Below are 24,120 nucleotides of genomic sequence, written 5' to 3' on the forward strand. Positions count from 1 at the left end.
GCCCGAGTCCGTCCTGGGGCTCCCAGGCTGGCATTTACTGTTGCCTGTCCAAGTGGGATTAGCAAGTTGTAGGGGAATGTATCGTTTGCCTGTGGATTTAAGGAAAGAAGAAATGCCCTGTTGTCTAAGCTAGTATGAACACACTGTGGGAGCTACAGAGAGCCACCAGGTAGGACAACTTCTGCTCCAGAGTTAGCATGGGGAGCACCAATTGTTCTTCTTATGGAGATCTGATGTTGCATTGTCTTGGGCAGCATATGGAGAGAGAGGCTATTTGAATGATGCTGTTGCCATCTGCTAGAAGGCTTACAGTGTGGTTTCCTACTGAATCCTCTCTAATCCAGGGAGCAGAGCACATTTCACTGTGGACCTAACTCATTTTGAGACAGTTAAAGTTCTTGCACACTTTAAGAGCAAAATTATTTCCAGATTAAACGTGCATATCTGAGGCATTATTTAGAGCATGCAATTCATTGCTTTTGAGCTGATTGCAATCTTAAAAGAATAGATACATATAAAGATATGATAAAGATAAATATAGGGTTAAGATTGCAATCCAGTGAGGTGTTAAAACATTTGCAGTGATGAGAGAGTTACATGGACTTTACTGGCTTCTGTATTTAATAGTTGTACAGATACAGCTTTCCCCAAAGAGAAGCACTGACTTGCAAGAGCCCTCCTTTTCAATAAGCAAAAATGCTGCAAAAAACTCCTGCAATGCTAAACAGGCTTGTATCCACCATATGGTCACATACACTGCCATTGCCTCATCTTCAGATGATGCAAAACCGTGTGAAGCTCTGGGATGACCCCTGAACACTGAATTGTGGCGAATTGTGGTTCTAAATTTGCAATAATACATCATAGATGGTTCAATATCAGTACTTTGCTTAGAGAACAGTGCAAGTGTTGCCTGCGTATGTAGGACGCTGAAGACCTTATCTGAAACCACAAAACAGAACAACTCTGAAAAAGAACTTGTGCCCTGGCAAAAAATGTGGAAATGAGAGCTCATCAGATCTTCACTTAGGATGTGCAGGGTGCAACACTGTGTTTGCTGCAGTGTGAATAAATGCTACAATGCACAAAGGGTCAGCAGTGGAATCAGAAACAGTTTATAACCTGAGCTGGATGAGAACGAATTACTGGTGATGCGTAAAGCTTCCCCATCACCAGGGAAAAATGTGCCCCAGAACAGTAAGATGACCAGTGAGAATACAATTTGGTGTAAGTGGTTTCCCAAGCAGAAGATTTAGAGCCTAGTGGGATCGATGGCACTTTGCAGATGATAGCGTAACTAAAGGGATTGCAGAGGCAGGGTCACAAGCTTGGAAGTGAAACTGGAAGTAGGATCACCAGCCAAAAGGGTTTGGGAACTTCTACTCTGCGGTTGGTGGTGGTGGTCAGAGCCCTCACAACATGCAAATTCCTCAAAGGAAATGCCTCAACCACCAGCTCACATTACCTTGCCAAGCTTAATAACTTAGATGCAATCACAAGATTCAAGAAGTGGGATCTCAGGCTGGGAAGAAGAGGAGAGAGTTATATCCCAGATCAAGTAGTAAACAGAAGGTGGAAGATGTAGTTTTAAGTCCATGGACTGAACTTATAGCAGGGATTTAAGTCCATGTGTCCTCCCAGAACATTTCTGAACACTTCCAGAACACTTCCTCCCAGAACACTTCCCAGAACTGCTGCTGCTTATTCCTACAGGCTTCTATGAAAAGCTTCAGCTTTAATAAATCTAAATTTTTCCAAGAACATCACTTTGTCATGAAAAAATCCTCAAAAGAACCTGAAATCGTAGGCTTACTAAGAGACGGTGTGAATTATTTCCACATGGTGGGACTTCTTGCAAGAATTCAGTGAGTTGTTTTGGTGTGAGAGTTCATTAGCCTGTGGCCATGCTCTAACCACAGGGGTTTTTTGGGCCCTTATTCCTGCATCTAGGCTGGTCTCCTGGATAGTGTGGAGATTTATGAACTGTTCTTGTCCTCCTCACCATTAGGGTTTCATAAATAACTCATGTGTTCCCCCAGTGCTCATACTTTCAACTTTTTTGGGGGGTGGCAGAAAATTACTCTTCCCTCTGAAGAAATCCCAACTCTTGCTGATGCTATCTAGCATTTTCACATTTCTCAAGCTCATTTTGTGGTCCTGTGCAAGCGTGTGTCAAAGTATCTGGGTTTTGGTACACCACAGACATCACCTGCTTTTGAAATACTGATAATTCAAGGAAGGAGATTAAAATGCAAAGGACATAAATAGCTGGAAAGGAAAGCATGTTGCTTAGAAATCAGGGGGAGCTGCCCATTTTCCTTTACAGTGAAGAATGGGGATTTTCAGAATTTGATCTGGATGTGGTTGGGTGATGTTGGAAGCTGGGCTTTGTTCCCAGGGGAAATCAGCTTGGAGATAATCAGCTCTACAAAACCTCCATATTTATTCAGTACATTTACTAATTTTTTATTCTTTTTTTCTCCTATCCTTTTCATTTTGTTTGATAGAATTCCCCCTCCCCCCCAACTTCCTTTGATATCCATAGCAGAAAGAACAGCCTTTACAGCAGCTGCTGAGGGAGTGAGACAAGGAGCAGCTGAGGGAACACTGCATCCTTCCAGTGGCATAAAGCTTGGCTCTGGTGGTGCTCACTTCAGGTGACTACATTGATGGCATAGGTGACACGAATGGCTCACAGATGACTGCAATACTTAAGATTTCTTACAAGGGGTTGATATGAGGTGAAGAGAGAGAGGAAGGAGAAATCTTACATGACTGTGGACTGGTTCCTCGAGGGTGATGTAGAAGTCATTTGCCTGGGAAGTTCTCCCTCTGGCAAAGCTTAGCCTTACAGAAAAATATTCTCAGGCCTTCTAAACTTGTGAAAGCCAAGATGACCAACACGTGCAGCAAACTGGGCATTTCCTGATGTGTATTTGAATGCAAACAAAGACTTTATTTAATGTGCCAAACTGCTGTGACAACTCCTCCAAAACTAGAATTAAGCTTGTGCATCCAGACCATCCTACAGCTACTTCTACAGGAATTTGTTCAGGTCTACGGGATCACAACTTCCAAGCTTGCCCGTCCTCTGTTGCCAATATCTCTTTTGGAGGACCAGAAGAGCTTCAGAAGAGCTGGCTGTGGTTCCTGTAGTTGTTAGTATTTTTTCCATCTTGTTTCAGAAGTGCAGCTTGCCCATTCTCCTGCCCTGGTGCAATTAGAAAGGGTGGATGGATTCAAGAAATTCCAAAATGTTAGTATCAAACACAATTTTCATCCCTTAGTGCTTGTCATGAGCCCAGAGACATAAGCATGTCCCATGGGTGCTACAACAGATGAGACAAAGGCATAAGATGACATTGGTGGAATTACTTTGAACTGGTACCGGCAATGCTAAGCTGTCAGTGGGCAACCTGTGTACATTTGAAAAAATGTGAGCAAAGAAAATGACACAAAAGCTCAAGATTCCCTTGTGTCCTGAGGCAAAAGCTTTGGATATGCCAGAGGTTCAAGTACCTTTGCATTTCTTGAGGTCTAAAATTCACGTCTGCCTTTAGTGGATTGCACCTAATCCTAACATAAGCAACTGCTTTGGCATGTTACACTTAGGCTCTCTCTGGATGGTGTTGCAATGTCCCTTGGGCTGTGGGAGAAGCGCTTGAAATATGCATGTTTGAGCAAGTTCAATGCAGCTTGCGTTTGCTGGTGCCTGACTTCCTTCCTCGGATGAAATCAGAGATTTGTGGGTTCTAATAATGTGGCAGCTAACCAACTTGGCATATAGAAACAAGAAGGGTGCGTCCCTGTTCCAGTTGCACAAAAATGTCAGAGCATGTGGAGAGTAGATGAAGGTAGAACGAAGACGTAATTTATTTTCTTTCCTTCAAATTGAATTGTGTTTCTTGTTGCTGAGAATGATTTCATAACTGCAAGCATATGGTGAATATTTCTGGGCATCAGTAGAGAGTTGGGGTCTGAACCTGTGGCATTCAGGGGAGAAAGATTTCTTGTGGCAAAATTTCTTGACATTTTAACACAAGGAGCAAAGGGAATAGATGTAGGTTATGGTTATTGGTGTTGCTGATTTATTGGGTGAATTTGTCCCAACCTTTCCTTGGGCAGACACTTTGGTCACTTCTGATCACAGAAGTGGTTGGGTGCCATGAAGCTGGCATGCGATGGGTGTTCATCACTGCTAACCACGTGATGACCTGACTGGCCCATGGTGATCTCAAAGAACAAAACTAGTCCAGCATGGGCTGTTCTTTTTTTTTTTTTTTTCTCCAGCTTTTTGACACACTCAGAGTCGTGTTTTTGAGCCATACCCCGTGGCCATGTAAACTAGATGTTTCCTTCTGACAGCAGGAATTGAGACTGCTGTAACTACTGGTTTTCAGGAGCAGAGGGTTTAAAACAAATCATCGGAAGTTACATAACTTGTTGTAAAACTGAGAGTTCGTGTTTTACTTGTTACTGTTGTTCCAAATGTAACACTGGAGAGCACTTCAACATCATTGTCACAGCGCTCTTCCCTATGAGGGAAAAATGCCTTCGGTCTGCTGGGAATGACAAACAATGCTGGCAAAAGGAAAGTCCACAAGGCTACAATCAAAATGCTTGTATTTGTAATTGCTTTTATCGTGGTCCCTGGAAGGCTCCTGTTGCAGATGCAGGGTCCTGTAGGGTTAGGTGCTGTGCATAAATAGAACAGCGCATGATCCCAAAGGGTTTGAGCTATGTGGGACTCCTCCACTGCCCAGATTGACACTGACATGCTTGGAGACCATGTCACAGACATATTGTTTTTAAATAAATAAAAAAAAAAAAAAAAAGACTTCTTTTTCAATTGCAAATTAAATTTCTTCCATCTTGTCAACGGCTCTTGGATAGCCACTGCAGAAGGATCCCTTTGGTGAGACAAAAAGGCTACAAAAATAATAGAAATGAACGTCTGCAGCTGAAGAGCTTGACTGAGACTTGAAAAGTTTGCTTTGGGTGGGAGCCAGGTCCTGCTGAGGTTTGCAGGAGTTTTGCTCTTGGCCTTGGTGGGCCCAGGCTTTCACCCTTGGAGATGCTGTCCTGAGGAGGAATTTAGCCTAAAATATTTTTCAAAACTTATATTGTTTGACTTGCATCCAAGCATTTATTTGAGACTGAGTGGCTTTGTGTTTCTGATTGACTCAGATTGCTTTCCTTAGCACCTTCCAGGGGTGAGCTCTCAACAAAGGGGCAAGCACAATGGAGGATCAGATGTGAATAGGCCTGCTGCCAGCTTTCTAAACCAACAGCTTCTTTAATCATGTGAGCATAAGGACTTCTTGGGTGTCTGCTTAAGCTGTATATTTTTGGTGGGAGATGAACCTTGGAGACTAGCACATCAGAGAGCCACACCATGGTCATGGCCAGGATCCAGAGCATGGCATCTTTAGGAAATCCTTCCTTCCCTTCTGCAGATGTCCTGTCAAAAGACTTTTTTAAAGAGGAAAAGAGAAATGTAAAAAAAGATTTTGATTCCTACTGCATGTGCATGCTCTTCTTGATTATTTTCCCCTCCTTTTTCAGAGCATGGTGCCAGGAAGAGCAACTTGTTCAATTCACAGCCCTGAAACCCCTGGAGCTGCAAGCCCGGGGTGTTCCCTTGCTATTAAGACCTGCTTTAGTATCACCTTTAAGCAGTACATAATTATCAAGATTTAAGGTTTGTCTCCTGAAGTCAATTGGTTCCACAGCAGACCGTAACAAATTAGTATTTTTTTTTTACTGAAAGAGAGTGTGAAACCATTTTAACAGGTTTCTTTTTGAAAACCTTGAAAACTGTTTAAGAAATAGATTTATAATGTATAGGCTCTGTTCTGTTGCACTTGAAGTTGTCCAGCATGGAATGAATGATTTAGACTTGAAAAAAAAATTATTCTATGAATCAGTGAGTGCAATACAGGGGCTATCAACCATCAAGAGGCTCCTTTAAATCTCTGCTGAGCTGTGCTCTTTAAAAACTGTGTGTTTGTGTGAGGAGGAATAAGAAGAGTAAAAGGAAATCTGAGAAATTTGGGGGTGGTGGTGGTTGGTTTTAGAAAAATGGTTTCTTTTTGCTAGGAGAACTTTTATTTTCTCTGCTCTAAAATAAAGCAATGATATGGTCCCGCTGTGCCTCAGGCTGTCCTCTTAAAATAAAGGAAGGGCTAAAAAGATGGGCCATCTGGAAGCCAGTGCAGTTTGACATGGAGGAGCATCCTTTGGGTGTATTTTTGAATGCTGGTCAATCCACTGAGGGCTTTTAAAAAAAATTTATTTTATTTTATTTTTTTTATTGTGTTGAGTTGATGGCAACTTCTCAGAGGCTTTTGCTTCATGTTCTACTCCTGGTTGCTTCCTTCCTATTTCACAACAGGCTGAGAGGGAATGCTGGGACACGATATTTCTACGTGGAAGCAGCTTACCTCCTCCTGCTATGACTATCACCAAAACCTTCTCTGTGGAGAATGAAGGGTGAAGAAAATGAATTTTCTCTTGAGTTTGGGGCTTCATTTTGTTGTTGTTTCCCTGTCTGGTTTCCTCTGTAACCAGGACAGCGCTTTGCATAGCTGGTTTCACTGTTGTGATAAGTGCCAGTCGTGCTTCCTCTCCCATGCAGGGGTGATAGACGGTCTCACCCTTGCCTTCCCTTCCCTCACCTTTGCAGGGGTGGTGGTGGGCACTGCTGTAGCATCTGCTTTTCCTGAACTTTTGGGCTGAAACTGCTTCCAGGAGTGGGGATTGACTGCCAGGTCAGCGCTCTCCAAACTTTTTTGATCATGCACTCCTATGTGCAAAAAATTTTTGAACACGCTCCTCCAATGTATATGTATATAGTTATTTATAAATTACATACATGTGCAACTGAAATTCTAATATTTCTTTCTGTGACCCAAACGGATCATCTTTCACATCCGACTTTGGAGATCACTGCTCTAGGCAATGAAAGCACAAGGGGAGCCAGGAAGCTGGTGGCACAAGCTTGGCCAGATCTCCTCTTTACCAGAGCACAGTAAGGTCTTCCTCCTCTTCCCAATTTTTTTTTTTTTTTTTTTTTTTGAGAGGTCTGGCTCCTGTGACACCAAAGCACAGACTGTGAAGTTTTCCATTTTGTTGGATTTTTCAAAACTTATGCATTACTCAGCAGGCTTTGCCTCGATGCTGCTTCTGAGATGAGAAAAAATTTGATCCCATTCCTGGGAAAAGGGTTGCAGCATGCAGCATTCCTCTTCTTAGGTTGTGGCTCAGATGTTCAAGTCCCAGCCCTGCACATGATGATGTGTATTTGACTTAACCTGTGCATTTGACTTAGCCCATGCTAGGTGCTCTGTCGCTTGTGATTAAAGGACTGCTTTGGCATGAGGATTTAGAGCTGTGTAGTCACGAGCATCTGTAGGGAAATAAAGTTGCTCTTTTGTTTTAAGAAATGTTGGGCAAATCTGAAATTTTTTTTGGTGGAAATTTTCATGACACAAGCAAGATCAACTCCACCTCCTAAAGGAAACTCTCAATGCTCCATTTAACCTCCATGAGGAGGCGATTCTTGGGTTTTTGGAGGGTGATGGAGAGGGACATTTGAAAGCTAGTGCAGTTTTTTGAAAAAGAGAAGTGTAGGCACTTTCCTTCCTCTCAATGTAGCCCACGTAGAAAGCATTGAAGGACCACAGGACATCACAATGTCACGGACATTTGTGCCGTTAACTGCTGTTGTTTTCATCAGCCGTATGTACATCTGCGTTCTTTTTATAGTGCCGCATATGTCTCTATCATAATTGTATTTTTCATAATAATTGATCTGACTGGTATCATTCTGTTCCCTTTAGCAGAGCTGATTCAAACAGATTGAGATTAGGACTAAAAGTATGGTCCAGTTAGCAGAGGAACCATAAAGAGCCTGACTTCACAGTAATGATGATTCACGGTCTGTTTTGTCCAGTCCAGTTCGTACTATTTATACATAGCACACAACCAAGGCAGCCACCTGTTTTGTTTCCGTTTGTGTCTTCCCTAAGATGTGATATAGCGGGGAGAGCAGTGGGTACCTCTGTCCACATTAGTATCATTGTTCACTCCAGCAAGGCTAGCAGGTCTAGGACTCTGTGGTTGGTGATTCTGCCCATGTTGTACAGAAAACAGGCATGCAAGGAATTAGAGCTGCAACGTCCGATCCCTTGACAGTGAGATGCTAAAGGCTCTCATATCATCTGCCTAGCTTCATATAGCAAAATACAGAAATACCAACGAAGGAAAAAGCTGGAATTGGTGAGCTGAGTCCAGGCTTGCATTTAGAGTAAAAAAAAACAACTCTTTGGTAGTCTTTGAATCTTCCCTTGCTGAAGCTGGAGCTTGGCCCTTTGCTTCAAACTCTCAAACGAAGAAACAGTGGTGGTGGGCTGCAGACAACTGAGAACATTAGAAACTGTCCTACAGGATTAGGAAGCTGCAAAAATGAGCTGCAGCTACTTTCTCTCCCAGTGCTCTCAGCTGCAGCTGAGAATCTAGACCAGAGTTTATTTTTGGCAAGTGGGAAAAATAAATCGTCTTTGATACTGTGAAAAAAAATGAAAGTAAATGTCGAGCCCTGTGCCTTGAGCAAGGATCTCCTCTGCTGTATAGCAACAGCATTTTGGAGATGAAATCCACTGGCTTTGATTGCTGATGAGAAAAAAAAAAAGACATAAAAGGGATTTACGGTGAAATAATGGATTTGATCCCTAGTAATCCTTTCTTTGGGATTAAAATTGGAATATTATTTTTGTGATCTCTGGAATTAGACTATGCTGGCGTAACAAACCAAAGCATGTGAGTTTCACTGCAGGATGAGGTTGAGCTGTGAATAGAGCTGAGTGAATTGTACAGAACAAAGCAGCTGATGAATTTACACTTCTATTTTTGATTATGCAAGATCTACAGGCAAGCATAAAACCACAAAAAATCCCATAAACCCAACCCCAAAGCAGAAAAGACCCCAGACCCTCTTTTCTTTGTAGTGGAGAGCACACTCAAGCTATTGGGATCTCTGAGGACTATTTGTTACAGCTTCTTTTTTGAGTATTTTCTGCTTATGGGAATTGCAAGTTGTATCTGCTCCTCTTGGTATGATCACGGACATGAGATGTAAACTATCAGTGCAAGTTTGCTTGGTACAGATACTTGTGTGTGGCCACAATGTTTTCCAGAGAGATTTGACAAGCCCAAGTTTCTCTGCCCAAACAGTGCCCACATTCACAAGCTTTAGGTCTTTCAACATGGGGTTAATTTGGCCCAGTATGGGCTGAGAAGTCACAGAATCACAGAAACGTAAGGGTTGGAAGGGACCTTCAGAGATCATCTATTCCAACCCCCCTGCCAAAGCAGGGTCACCCAGAGCAGGTTGGACAGGAATGCATCCAGGTGGGTTTTGAATGTCTCCAGAGAAGGAGACTCCACACCCTCTCTGGGCAGCCTGTTCCAGGGCTCCGTCACCCTCAAAGGAAAGAAGTTTTTCCTCATGTTGAGACGGAACTTCCCATGTTCCAGCTTGTGTCCGTTGCCCCTTGTCCTGTCACCAGGCACCACGGAGAAGAGTCTTGTCCCATCTACTGGACACCCACCTTTTTGATATTCATAAACATTGACGAGGTCCCCTCTCAGTCTTCTCTTCTCCAGGCTAAAGAGAGAGAGATGCTCCAGTCCCTTGATCATCTTCGTAGCCTCCGCTGGACTCTCTCCAGCAGTTCCCTGTCCTTCTTGAACTGGGGAGCCCAGAACTGGACACGATGCTCCAGATAGGGCCTCACCGGGGTGAAGTAGAGGGGGAGGATGACCTCCCTCCACCTGCTGGCCACACTCTTTTTAATGCACCTGTCCCGGTTTGAAGTAAAACCGAACCAATTTTCTGTTCTGTAACTTTACATCCTAGCTAGGCCTTCTCTAACTCTCTGAAATTAATGGCATATTGTGGAGAAAACTGCTCGTTCTCAGAATGATAAGACCAATGTTTGTGCTCCATGCCAAGGAATGGTGTGCAGGGAGGCCCTTGCTTATACTTATTGCCATAACAACCAAGGGCAGCCAATTTCATTATTTGCCCCCTTAGAGGGTCGGAAACGGAAAAAACGTAGAGGGGTCACATCGGTGGGGAGGAGTGGACAGGAGAGGTGACCCAAACCTGACCAACTGGGGTATTCCATCCCATCTGCCCCGTGCTCAGTATAAAGGCTGAGGGATCAAAGGGTCAGCCCCCTTCCTGCGATGGCCGACGTCCAGAGAGGACTCTGTCTGTTCATCCGCCTTTGATCCCGATCCGTGTGTTCCTGACTCCAGAGCTGGAATCCAGTTCCCATTCGTCGCTGAGTCCAGTCTGGGACTTCCCCAGTGCCTGCAGGTGACGTGACTGTCATCCTGGGAGCTTGATACGGTTTTGTATATATTGTATCTATTTCATTATTTTCTTCTTTATTTTTATTTTAATATTAATTCTTCATTAAAGTAGTTTAGTTCATTCTAAACTTCTGAATCTCCTTATCTCTTTCTCCTCCTCTCTCCTCTTTTTTGGGGGGGAGAAGGGAGGGGGAGGGCCATCTGTCGGTCCGGTTTTGGTAAAGTCGGCCGAAACCGCGACAGCACCCCAGGAGACCATCGGCCTTCTTGGCCACAAGGGCACATTGCTGGCTCATGGTCAACTTGTTGTCCACCAGGACTTTGCAGAGCTGCTTTCCGGCTGGTTAGCTGTACATGTGCATGGGGTTATTCTTCCCTAGGTGCAGGATCCTACACTTGCCCTTGTTGAATTTCATCACGTTCCTCACTGCCCAACTTCCGACAACATATGTCTCCAACATAAGAAGGACATGGACCTGTTGGAACAGGTCCATAGGAGGGCCAAAAAGATGATCAGAGCACTGGAGCACGTCTCCTATGAAGACAGGCTGAGAGAGCTGGGGTTGTTCAGTCTGGAGAAGAGAAGGCTCCGGGGACATCTTATAGCAGCCTTCCAGTACCTGAAGGGGGCCTACAGGAGAGACGGGAAGGGACTCTTTATCAGGGAGTGTAGCAATAGGATGAGGGGTTGGAACTAGATGATCTTTAAGGTCCCTTCCAACCCAAACATTTCCGCGATTCTCTGATTGCTGAAGACAATCTTCTACCAAACCAAATAGGGCTTGGAGCACTCAACCCACAAGTTGATGAGAGGGAGCTGGGATTGTTGGGTATGGCCACGGGGTGTCTGGAGAGATCCAAGAAAAGCCACTGACCATGGCATGGGCAGGAACAGAGAAGAGACACCCAGACAGGGGAACAGGTCCTCAGGGAGGTGAGGGGCATCCTCATTCCTCTTGCATGAACTTTGCTGCATGCACTGACAAGCTAAACTGAATTTTGATTATTGTTTTACAGCACAGTGCTTTGAAACAAAACAGTAGCAATGCCCTAACGTTTCAGGAAAACAGTACTATTTTCCTGAAAGTGTTTTTGCTAAGCTTTTCTCAACTGCAGAGGGTATTTCCTAGATTCAGCTTTTCCACAGTTTCTATGGTCTTTTATACCCACATCATTCGTATCAAGATTCTGCCCTGTTTTAGTCAAGTCTTCCATATGTTCATTCTCAAGCCTGCCTACAAAGAGAAACCTGGTGTCAAAAATGAACTTGAAGACCTCCACCTGTGCATGCTGGCGCTGTTTGGATATTCAGCACCTACTGTAAACGAGAGCCTCCTCTCTAGGTCCTACATACATGGAAGGAGTGTGCACACTGGTGTGCCTAGGGACCAATATGGGGCCTAGCATAGTTACATATGGTTCATCTCTTGACGCAACGGTACCTAGACTAACTTCCCAGTTCAGACAGCATAAACAAAACATGATATGATTTTCAAATGCCACAGTTGTCTCCTTCCACCTGGTAGGGACCCAGACTCTCTAATTACAGTGCCCTTTAGCCTCATGCAAAGGTCATGATGGACTGTAAGTCACATCTGGTGTATCACTAGGTTGCCACCTGTGGGTCACTGTGAGTCTAGACTAGAACCAATCTTAATGCCAGACACAACCTCCATGGAAAAACATGTACCAGAAAAGTATGATGCCAGGTTGGGAAGCTGGAAGAAGTTCATCACAAAAATCTGAAGCCCGTATGGTCCTCCCCAACAGATGAGTGTACATTTCCTCTGCTAGTACTGCCTGAGTTCAAGGCAAAGGTGGGATTTGCTTTCCTGTAGAGAGCTACACCCTTGGGAAAAAGCACGTTGTGTGGTCTTTATTCCAGACATCCCAAACCATGAGCTGCTGACCCTTCATTAGAGGGGTAACTTATATTGGCACAAATCTCTAGTGCAAGTATGCTAATAATTCACCAGCAAAATTCTCAAGCATCAGCACTCTGATGAAAGAGAATTTTGGATCAAAGAATCCAAATCTAGAAATTAATTGAAAGTTGAAAAAAAATATCTCTGTGGATAAAATACAGGGTAGCGCACAAGGGGCATTTGACACTGTCACGGAGTTACTCAGCATGTATATTCATTTGCAAGCTGTGTCTGATAATGGAAACTTGTGGCTCCATCCATTACTTTCAGGCCCCAAATATTTGATAACACAGACTTGTGGTTTGCTTTTTCCTCCTATTTCTTTTCTTTCTTTTAAACAAGAATTCTCTAAATAAATAAGCTGTGTTTATCTTTGAGACTCATCACTTGCTACCAAGAGGGAAAAAATAGGTCAATGGGTAGGAAAGCATCCAATGCTTTTTCTATGATACCTGCAGACAAGGCCCTCCTGCTCTTTGGTTGTCTCACCTCTGGTCAAAAGATCAGCTTGCAGAGTCAGTGCCCACGTCTCTGAAGTGAATTCGGACAGCTGAAAGATCTGTGCAACAAGACTGCAGTATCAGAGACTTCCCAATGAAGTCAACATGCATGTCTCTTGCTGATTTCAGCCAAATTTGGATGTCTCCCAAAGTCTTTCCTCTGAGCATGCTAATTTAAGGGGTGTTGGTGACCGGTCTTTTGCTCAGGTTAGGAAGGAAATTTTGTGAAAGAGCACTGGGTCTGCTTTGCAAAAGAAAAATGTTGTCCCTGGCACATTTATGTTTTTGCCAGTGATAGCTGATGCCATTGCAGAAAACAAACACAAGGCAGCGGGATGGCGGGGGGGGGCAAGACAAAAGAACCTGGGTCTGGCATTCAAAGAGAAAGAGCTTCCCCAGAGAGAGGGTGATGCTCCAGGAAGGCTGCTTGTGCATTTTGCACCCAAGCATCTTTGAGGGAAAAGCATAAGAGGCTGTAGGTTTAACCAGCACAGGCCTACAAGAGAATAAGCAATGAAGTCAACTCAAGGATGTCTACAGATACATGGACCATGCTGGTCTCTACTGAGTCAAGAGACCAGGAGGAAGAAATCACATTCACATCCACCAAATTAGAGTTTGACTTCCAAGGAGATCCAAGGGGAGAGGTCTTGAAGGAAGGTCTTCAAAGAAGCTTTTCAGCCCTTCCAAGTGTGACATCTGGGCACAGGGCAAAAATCCTCTATCCTGTTTTTCCTGCACACTATCCCAAGCTCCACCTCCAATAGCTCCTCTGAGTTTTCTCCAAACCTGGGCACATTTCTATCTGTTTGCCAACATTCACACTGAAGAAGGACTTCCCAGGAAGATGCAGAAGAAGAAAACAATTGCTGCAGCTCAAACCTGTATCCTTATCATGCCTTCAGCAGCAGTCACTAACAGGTACTTATTACTGAAGAACAGTGCAAGCATGTAGCTATACATCCCCAGAAAGCTCCGCCAGGCTCCAGAGATTTGGAACTCAGGTCCCTCACCAATTAGACGTGGTATCAATATAATTAGTGGCTTTCCATGCAGACTTTTCTTGCATGAATCTATGCCAAGTGGATCTGTCTTTCGTGGTTGCATCTTCTCTCTTTTTGAGCTCATGGGAACCGTCAGCACCTTCAACATCTTCTGGCAGAGAGCTCCACAAATTTACTCCAAACACCACATCTGTGGGTGATGCCCAAGACTGGGCACAGTATCCTGATGTTACCTCCCTACCACTGAATAGAGGGGATAACAACATCCTTTGATCTTCTGCCCTGCTGTGCCTAAGGTAGCCCAGGATGTGATTTGCTTCTTTGTGGTGAGAGCACACCTTGGGTCATACTCAGTGCAGCATCTGTTGTAACTCCTAGGTCCTTTCCAGGAGAGCTGCTCAGCCAGTTGGTTTCCAGCCTGGATCTATGCAATGGGGTTTCCCCGCCCCAGTGCAGAACTTTGCACACCTCGCTGCTGAGCTTCAGGAAGTTTCTGTTGGCCAAATCCCCAAGTTTCTCGAGGTCCCTCTGGACCAACGCTCTGCTCTTCAGCAGGTCAGCCACTCCCATTAGTTCTGCATTGTCCACAACATTGCTGAGGTTGCGCTCTGTCCAAGGGCATGCATGGGAGGCAGGGGGAAAAGGTACAGGGAACTAGGAAGGGCCAGGAAATATTCAACTGTGAAATTTTACAGTAGAAAAACGAGGTCTGGGTAATGTTCCCCAATGTGGCTGAAAGGGAAGGAAGCAGCATCAGACATCACAAACTGAACAGATGAAAGCAGAGTGGTGCACAGACAGCTCCAGAGCACCATAAAGGCTTGTAACGAGGGCTTGGAGATCCCTCTGGGCACCCCCATCAACAGTACATACGAGCAAACCCACCAGCCCTGCATAAATGGCAGGAGGCAAGACACATGCACCAAAACACTCACCCATAAGCAGAAGGCTGCACATCTGAACCGTCCCTCCTGCTGTTTCTTAAGGATTTCAAGGTGAGAAACTCTCACACCAGTCTTTGAATCTCAGTAGTTTTCAACCATGATTCTGCCAGGTGACATGCAACTGTACTATACTGGAGTGGTGTCTGCTGTATGCTTGTACAGGGCTGTCAGCAGCCATAATCATACACAGTGTACTCAAGAAAAGCTTCTGAACATCAGCCAAGCAGGATTTATTCCAAGCTCCTCATGCACCACTTGTAACCCTTCAATATACATCGCTGCTAGGAAAAGTAACTTGCTCTCTCAGAACCAAAAATGGAAAGGATTAACACATTTTTTTATCCACCAAAGGAAATACGAGACCGTTTTACCTTTGGAAAATGGGCTGTAGTCACTGGCTGTTTCCTAAGGGATTACATGGCATGCCTTGCCCAGATTCAAGAAGCCCTTACAAGTTATTTTTGGTGGGGATTCCCATGCTAGCAGCAGAAGTTTTAGTGGGAATCCAAGCACTCTATGAGTTTCACAAATCCTGAGAGCTGGCATAGCAATCCTAGCTCTAGTGCTTTCAGGAGGTAATGCTTTTTCAGAAAAGGTAATGCTTGGGATGCTTTTCATTGCCCCAGGCAGCGCTACAGGCTTGGGGCAGAGTGGCTGGAGAGCTGCCTGGCAGAAAAGGACCTGGGGGTGTTGGTGGACTGTGGGCTGAACATGAGCCAGCAGTGTGCCCAGGTGGCCAAGAAGGCCAACGGCATCCTGGCCTGTATCAAGAACAGTGTGGTGAGTAGGACCTGAGAGGTCATCGTCCCCCTGTACTCGGCACTGGTGAGACCCCACCTCGAGTACTGTGTCCAGTTTTGGGCCCCCTACCACAGGAAAGACATTGAGGTGCTGGAGCAGGTCCAGAGAAGGGCAACGAAGCTGGTGAGGGGTCTGGAGCACAAGTCTTACGAGGAGAGGCTGAGGGAGCTGGGGTTGTTCAGTCTGGGAAGAGGAGACTGAGGGGAGACCTTATCGCTCTCTACAAGTACCTGAAAGGAGGCTGTAGAGAGGCGGGGGTCGGTCTCTTCTCCCAAGTTACAGATGATAGGACAAGGGGTAATGGCCTCAAGTTATGCCAGGGGAAGTTCAGGTTAGATATTAGGAAATATTTCTTTACTGAAAGGGTTATCAGGCATTGGAATGGGCTGCCCAGGGAGGTGGTGGAGTCACCATCCCTGGAGGTATTCAAGAGAGGAGTTGACATAGTGCTCGGGGATATGGATTAGTGTTGGGTGGTGTGGTGGTGTGTGTGGGGGTTGTGTGTGGTGTGGTGTGTGTGTGGGGTTTTTTTTTGTTTGTTTGTTTAGTTTTTTTTTTTTTTTTCATTGGTTGGACTAGATGATCTTAAAGGGTCCCATCCAACCTAGGTGATTCTGTGATTCTGTGATTTGGCTTGGGCACTCCACAGCTCCCAAAAGAGGGGCTTCTAACAATGCAGCAGTGCAACAACTGGAGATCACTGCTAAGACCCTGGAGATGCAGCTGGCACAGGGCATCAGACTAATGTGGCCCCTGCTCCAAGGCGGGTTTCCAGGGCTCATTTCCTTACTGCTTCTTCACCCCTGCTTTTCATGCCACTCCAGGATGGCAGCTCCCACAGTTAGGTTGGGAGCTTGATCAAAATGCAGTGGCAGAAGTGACCTTTGCAACCAGAAGTGAGGTTGCAAGTCCAACAGCAAAACCAGGGCAGGCAATTAATATTTTTCCCTTTCCATAGCTTGCTCTCTCTCCCACAGCTTTCGTGGTTTTTTTTTTTTTTTTTTAAGGTCAGCTGTTCCAAAGCATAACACAGAGGAACTTTCCCCCTGTTTAAAAGCCATCTATGCCCCACCTCAAGTGCAGAAAGTTAAAATTTGGCAGGGAAACCAAGAGAAATTCCTTGGAGTATCTTTCTGTGAAAGATCTGGGACCTTGAAGTTACATACCAAGGTTTCCCAGTACATTTTGTACCTATTTTGTTTTAACGCCACCCATAAGGAAACTGCTCACAAAGACTGGGCTAAGGCTCTAGAAGGAAGGGGGGTGCAAGAGACCTGGTTAATATTTAAGCACCACTTCTTCCAAGCTCAAGATTGGTGCATCCCTAGGAGCAAGAAATCAGGCAAAGGAGGCAGGAAACCTCATGGATGAACAGGGAGCTTCTGGAAAAACTCAGGTGGAAGACAGAAGTTTATAGAGCGTGGAAAAAAGGACTGGCCACTTGGGAGAAGTATAGGAGCACTGTCAGAGTATGCAGGGGTGCAACGAGGAAGGCTAAGGCCCACTTGGCATTAAACCTGGCAAGGGATGTCAAGGACAATAAGAAGGGCTTCTTCAAGTACATCAGCAGTAAAAGGAAGATTAGGGAAAATGTGGGTCTGCTCCTGAACGAGGTGGGTGATCAGCCCTGGTGATGGAGAATGCAGAGACGGCAGAGCTACTGAATGCCTTCTTTGCTTCAGTCTTTACTGCTAAGGCCAGCCCTCAGGAAGCCCAGACCCTGGAGGTTGGAGAGAGAGCAAGGAGTAAGGAAGCCTCTATCCCTGGATCATGGAGGATCCGGTTAGAGATCATTTAAGAAAACTTGACACCCACAAACCCATGAGCCCTGATGAGATGCACCCATGAGCGCTGAGGGAGCTGGCAGATGTTATTGCGAAGCCGCTCTCCATCATCCTTGAAAAGTCATGGAGAACAGGAGAGGTGCCCGAGGACTGGAGGAAAGCTAACGTCACACCAGTCTTCAAAACGGGCAAGAAAGAGGATCTGGGAAACTACAGGCCGGTCAGCCTCACCTCCATCCCTGGAAAGGTGATGGAACAACTCATCCTGGACGTCATCTCTAAGCATATAGAAGAAAAGAAGGTTATTTGGAGTGGGCAGCATGGATTCACGAAGGGGAACTCATGCTTGACCAATCTGATAGCCTTCTACAATAGAATGACTGGCTGGGTGGATGAGGGGAGAGCAGTGGATGTTGTCTACCTTCACTTCAGCAAGGCTTTTGACACTGTCTCCCGTAACGTCCTCATAGATAAGCTTAGGAAGTGTGGGTTAGATGAGTGGACAGTGAGGTGGATGGAGAACTGGCTGGATGTTCATGTTCAGGGTTGTGATCAGCAGTGCAGAGCCCAATTGGAGGCCTGTAACTAGTGGTGTTCCCCAGGGGTCAGTACTAGGTCTGGTCTTGTTCAACGACCAGGATGAAGGGATGGAGTGTACCCTCAGCAAGTTTGCTGATGACACAAAACTGGGAGGAGTGGCTGACACACCAGAAGGCTGTGCCACCATTCAATGAGACCTGGACAGGCTAGAAAATCAGGCAGTGAGGAACGTGATGAAATTCAACAAGGGCAAGTGTAGGGACCAGCACTTGGGGAGGAATAACCCCCTGCACCATTACAGGTTGGGGGCTGACCTGCTGGAGAGCAGCTCTGAGGAGTAAGACCTGGGAGTCCTGGTGGACAACAAGTTGACCATGAGCCAGCAATATGCCCTTGTGGCCAAGAAGGCCAATGGTCTCCTGGGGTGCATTAAAAAGAGTGTGGCCAGCAGGTGGAGGGAGGTCATCCTCCCCCTCTACTTCACCCCGGTGAGGCCCTATCTGGAGCATCGTGTCCAGTTCTGGGCTCCCCAGTTCAAGAAGGACAGGGAACTGCTGGAGAGAGTCCAGCGGAGGCTACGAAGATGATCAAGGGACTGGAGCATCTCTCTCTCTTTAGCCTGGAGAAGAGAAGACTGAGAGGGGACCTCGTCAATGTTTATGAATATCAAAAAGGTGGGTGTCCAGTAGATGGGACAAGACTCTTCTCCGTGGTGCCTGGTGACAGGACAAGGGGCAACGGACACAAGCTGGAACATGGGAAGTTCCGTCTCAACATGAGGAAAAACTTCTTTCCTTTGAGGGTGACGGAGCCCTGGAACAGGCTGCCCAGAGAGGGTGTGGAGTCTCCTTCTCTGGAGACATTCAAAACCCACCTGGATGCGTTCCTGTCCAACCTGCTCTGGGTGACCCTGCTTTGGCAGGGGGGTTGGAATAGATGATCTCTGAAGGTCCCTTCCAACCCTTACGTTTCTGTGATTCTGTGACTTCTCAGCCCATACTGGGCCAAATTAACCCCATGTTGAAAGACCTAAAGCTTGTGAATGTGGGCACTGTTTGGGCAGAGAAACTTGGGCTTGTCAAATCTCTCTGGAAAACATTGTGGCCACACACAAGTATCTGTACCAAGCAAACTTGCACTGATAGTTTACATCTCATGTCCGTGATCATACCAAGAGGAGCAGATACAACTTGCAATTCCCATAAGCAGAAAATACTCAAAAAAGAAGCTGTAACAAATAGTCCTCAGAGATCCCAATAGCTTGAGTGTGCTCTCCACTACAAAGAAAAGAGGGTCTGGGGTCTTTTCTGCTTTGGGGTTGGGTTTATGGGATTTTTTGTGGTTTTATGCTTGCCTGTAGATCTTGCATAATCAAAAATAGAAGTGTAAAGTCTGGATGCGTTCCTGTCCAACCTGCTCTAGGTGATCCTGCTTTGGCAGGGGACTGGACTAAGTGATCTCTGAAGGACCCTTCCAACCCCTGCCATTCTGGGATTCTGTGACTGCAAAGCTGCACATAGTACTCCAGGTGGAGTCTCACAAGAGCAGCATAGTGCAGGAGTGGAATTACCTCCCTCACCCTGCTGGCCACACTTCTTTTGATGCAACCACTTACTAGTTCCAGGCCTACCAGCAAAAAGACACCCATGAGATGTACTTGCATTTGATTTCTTGTTTTTTCTTGGAAGCAAAGGAGAATTTCCCCTTCCTGAATTGGAGCCCATGCTCCCCAGGTGCTGCCTGCAGATTGGGATGTGAAATATTTTTCACCCCGTGGGCAGTGTAGGCTTCTGGTTATAGTCATGCAAATCTCTCTGTACTGTTTCAGCAATGCCCCGTGCACCAGCTGTGATGAGCTCTCAGGCTGGCACCTCATTTGTACATGCCTGAACTTTGGTCTTTGTCAGCCACGCTAAATGTGGTTAGCTGCACAGAAACTCAGTGTCGTCTCTCAAATACACTGTTTATCACAAGTTAGATTTCAAGCATTTGCAGATAATCATGGTTTCTGCCTGTCTAGGTGGTGTTTCAGCCGTATGTGTTGTGGAGAAAGACACCATGTTTTGAAACTAGCTTAGTCTTGCTCTTCTGATTTGTGGTTCTCAGAAACCCCTTTTGATTGCTCGCTTCGCTCTGCATAATGGACACAATGTTAGCTGCCATGCTTCATGAGTTGCAGTTGATCACTACTGGACTTGTCTGCTTTTCTCTCTTTCTGTTTTAAGCCTATCCTGCTTAAGTGTATCCTTACAGGTGCTTCAATTACCTCTGATCAGCCACTGGCCCCACTCCTTTCATTTGGCTCCCTGAATGAAGAACTGGTGTTCATCTGTTTTCCTTCTTTAGTTCTAAGCTGGTTTGAAGGAGTCATATTCATGTGCTTGGCTGGACTCCAGATACTGCCTCTTTCCTGCCCAATAGGTTAAAAATAAAACCAAAACACCCCAAATACACAAGCAGCAGTTGAGTATGAGCCTAGGGCCTCATCAGACTTGGGAGCCACAGCTTGACATCCAAGAATGCATCCAAGGCAGTGAGACTGATAGGATTTTTAAGGCCCATGGTTTTGACCCCATGCCATGCCCAGTCTCTGGTTTGCAGTTTACATCGAGGTCTCAAAACTTTTTCCCCCTCTTTTGACAAACAGAGAAGATGCTGACCTGTGCTTCAGCCAATAGTCCATTGACTTCTCTTTCTTTGGAAGCATGGCATCAGTTCAGTCAGGCTAGTTCCTTTCATTTGGCTACAGATTTAGCCCCAGAGAGTTCCTTGCTCAGTATTTACTCAGTCTAAGTAAGCTTGAGGTGGTATTAAAGAGAGGAACAGACTGTGGATTTGAGGCCTGCTGTTGTAACTTGCTTTTTCATTTCCCAAGTCAAAGTCACTTGAATGTCTGTGAGACATTTCCATGTGCTCTGATGTTCCCAGGGCCTTTACACTAGTGTGTCCAGATTTCTGGGTAGGAGATGCTGAGGTACAGGAGAACGGATTGGAGGTGGCCTTGAGTCAAAGTGAGCATGGATGGGCTCCTGACACTAAGTCCTTTAGGCAGGGAGGAAAAATTGCCAGTGCCACCATGAGTTCTTAAGTTACAGTGGAAGCATTTCACATGGTACTCTGAAAAAGACAAATCTGAAGACCTCAACTACTTCAAAATTCACATCCCAAGCACAGCAACCTCTGCTTGCTTTCCCTGGCAGAAGCAAACCAGCTGGGATATGTTCCTCTGAATATCAGTCATTAATTGCATTTACTGCTTGTTTATCTTGCCAAAGATCCAGTTTGTAGAAAGGTTTGGTGGAAGCGTAGTGGGAAGAAGGCATTCATTGATAGAGACACAAGATGATAACTTTTTTGATTAGGAAAAATATGACGATCTCCTTGCCTTCCTCCAACCATCTTTCCCCAATAAGGATTCCTCTTCCTCCTCTCTTTCTGTGCTTCAACTTCAGTGCATGAAAACTGATCCTTTCTACCTTTCTAGAGCTTCCATCCAGCTTACATGGATGTAAGTTTGACTCTAGATCACCATGAGCAATCATCCCTGAACTCAGGGGAAGATCAGATAGACTCTTCTGTCCCTCATCCAGTGGATACTTTTGGTTGGGTAATCACAGTACATCAGACAATCCTCTTGGAGTTCAGCTGTATGTGCATACTCGGGGATGAAGGTTTGCATGTGGAGCTCTTCCCCACTGCAGGTGTGATGTCAGTTTTGAAGTTAGCCCTAGCTTGCAGGAGAGGGCTGGATGCCAGAGTTTTGCCAAGAGAGCACAAGCTGTGTGCTAGGGCTAAACTTGAGAACCTTTTTGTGTGTGTAGGGTAGGTTCACTGCTTCCTGACAGCAACAGCGAGGTGCCAAGGGGAATATCTATACCTTCAGAGATCTATGTGTTAGGGTCACCTGCAGACATACCCTTGTTGAAACCAACCTGCCTCTTGTGGTTTTAGCTCTTGCAAAATATTGAGAACTGATATGTAGAGAAAGACTTCTTTTGTTTCCAAAGAAACATTTTTGTCCTTTATTTCTACCTGTACTCATTTGGCTTTCAGGGCTCCTCCCACATGAGACAACTGTTGCTTGGACCAAAAGCAGAGACTACTGCTTGCTGAAAGGAGAAGGAGGAGCAGAAAAGTCTCAATGTGCTTCAAGGAAAAATAACACTTCAGCATCATTACTATACCTCTATTGTTTTCAGTATCAAAGCTCTATTTCCCTCTTGCTAGATCCAGGACAAAAAAAATTCCCTGGAAATGTTCAAGACCAGGTTGGATTGGGCTTTGAGCAACCTGGTCTAGTGGAATACGTCCCTGCCCATGGCAGTGGGGTTGGAACTAGATCTTTAAGGTCCCTTCCAACCCAAACCATTCTGTGATTCAATGAAAATGCTATAAGCTGTATGCAGTTGCTTTGCATTCTTTCAATTCTTTTCTGTGCTTCATTGTGAATCAGAGTGCAGAGGTTCTTGGAGAGGCTGGAAAAAGAAGAGAGCCTAATTTCCATGGGCACATAGAGTACCAGCATCTGGACAGAGTTATAACAAGCGAAAATTAAATGTAGTGAAGGATCTCAGTTTCTTGACCATATGAGGATTTCACAGATTCTGTAAGGGAGAAAAAAGGCTCAGCTTTTTATTAAAAGTCACTGTCTAATAGAAGAATAAAAACAGAACAACAGCTGGAAATGTGTCATCAACATTAACATCAGATCTACTGGCTGGAGTGAAGCTTGCTGCATCAGACATGTGGACACATATCCAGGTCCATATACGTCATCTCACGTTTCACCTGGTCTAGAAATTACAGGAAAAGATGTGTCATTTTGGTGACAGGACAGAAGTGAAAGCACAGGGATGAAAGGATGAATCTTGTTGGTGGATCTGTATTAATTCTTCCTTCCAGCTCAGGGTGGAAGAAGATCCTGGAGTCCATGCCTAGGTAATTCGTTTTGCTGGGAGCACTGAGACTTTGCCTGCAAAACTGGATTTAAGCTACAACTGGAGATGCCATTGTCATCAGCTAAAAGGATTTGTTTTCCAAAGGAAAGGCCCAGTTACACCCAGGGAAAGATTTACGGCACAACCCAGGGTTATCTTAATTCTGTGACCTGGGGGTTGCCAACCTCCACCATCTGCCAGCAAATCTACTAATGGGACACACAAGGTATCTGGTGTGATCAATATGGATACAGATAAATTATGTCATGAGATGAACAACCTCCTGTTTTGTACTTCTCCATAGGTGCATCAGCCCAACCAGTAAGAGTCATGACCAGTTCCCACCTTCTCTGTCATTTTTGCCATTCTTACTGCATACACTAACAGCGAGATGCCACCACTGGTTTACCCATGGTGTATTTCTTCCGCTGTTAGGTGTAAAGTGGATGGTCTGGTTTTGTCTACAGAGACAACACTATCCTATTCTCTTCACCATTGGAAGTGGTCCATTTGTCAGTTTCAATGGTCCATTTCAAAATATCCACTAAATTTTTTTCATGTTGCATATCTGAGTTGGTGAAGTGTTGAATATAATCCTGTTTTCAGTAGAGATAGGTCAGTTTTCTACTCTAGAAACACCCAAAAGGATTTTTTTTTTTCATTGAAAATAGCCTAATAGAAACTGAGTGTTTCTCCCCACCAACACAACAGTGCCTATCCCAATGTGTGAGCCTTTGCATGTCTCAATGCACAGATACAACATCTAAAGGGAAGCCAAAAATCCCTGTCAGAAAGACTACATGGCCATAAGCCAAGGGAGTTCTTGTTTTAATGAGTCAGAGCCCTGTTTACCATCAGCTGAAGAAAACCCAGGGAAAGAAAACATTGGATGTACTTACTGCAAAGTAAACTAGTGAGAAGTCCCGTCTGTAAGATCCATCTCTAAATGATAAAAAAACCCCAATGCTGATGGTGTCAGGCTGTAAAATGGCATCAGCTTCTGCAGTGCCAGCAGGGCAGCTGGGAGGCTGGAGACCTCCACCAGTCTCGGCAGGCTTCTGGGGAAACTGGACCTGAGCCTGCTGACTTCAAGGTGTGAATTAATAATTGATATTGAAAGTCCTCCGTTTTAAGTAGCAGGTGATAGAAAGCATTTCTTCATTCTCGCAAGCTGTTATCCCCACATATGTATTTTATGAAGCATGGGAATGCAAAAAGCTTAAGTTTAGTTTCCATCAGTCATTGTTTTAGTGTTACATAGTGATTTTTCTTGCCTAAATGGAGCAGTCTTCTGCTTAAAGTTGT

Source organism: Numenius arquata, chromosome 10, assembly GCF_964106895.1.
Source record: "Numenius arquata chromosome 10, bNumArq3.hap1.1, whole genome shotgun sequence".
NCBI classification, from domain to species: domain Eukaryota; kingdom Metazoa; phylum Chordata; class Aves; order Charadriiformes; family Scolopacidae; genus Numenius; species Numenius arquata.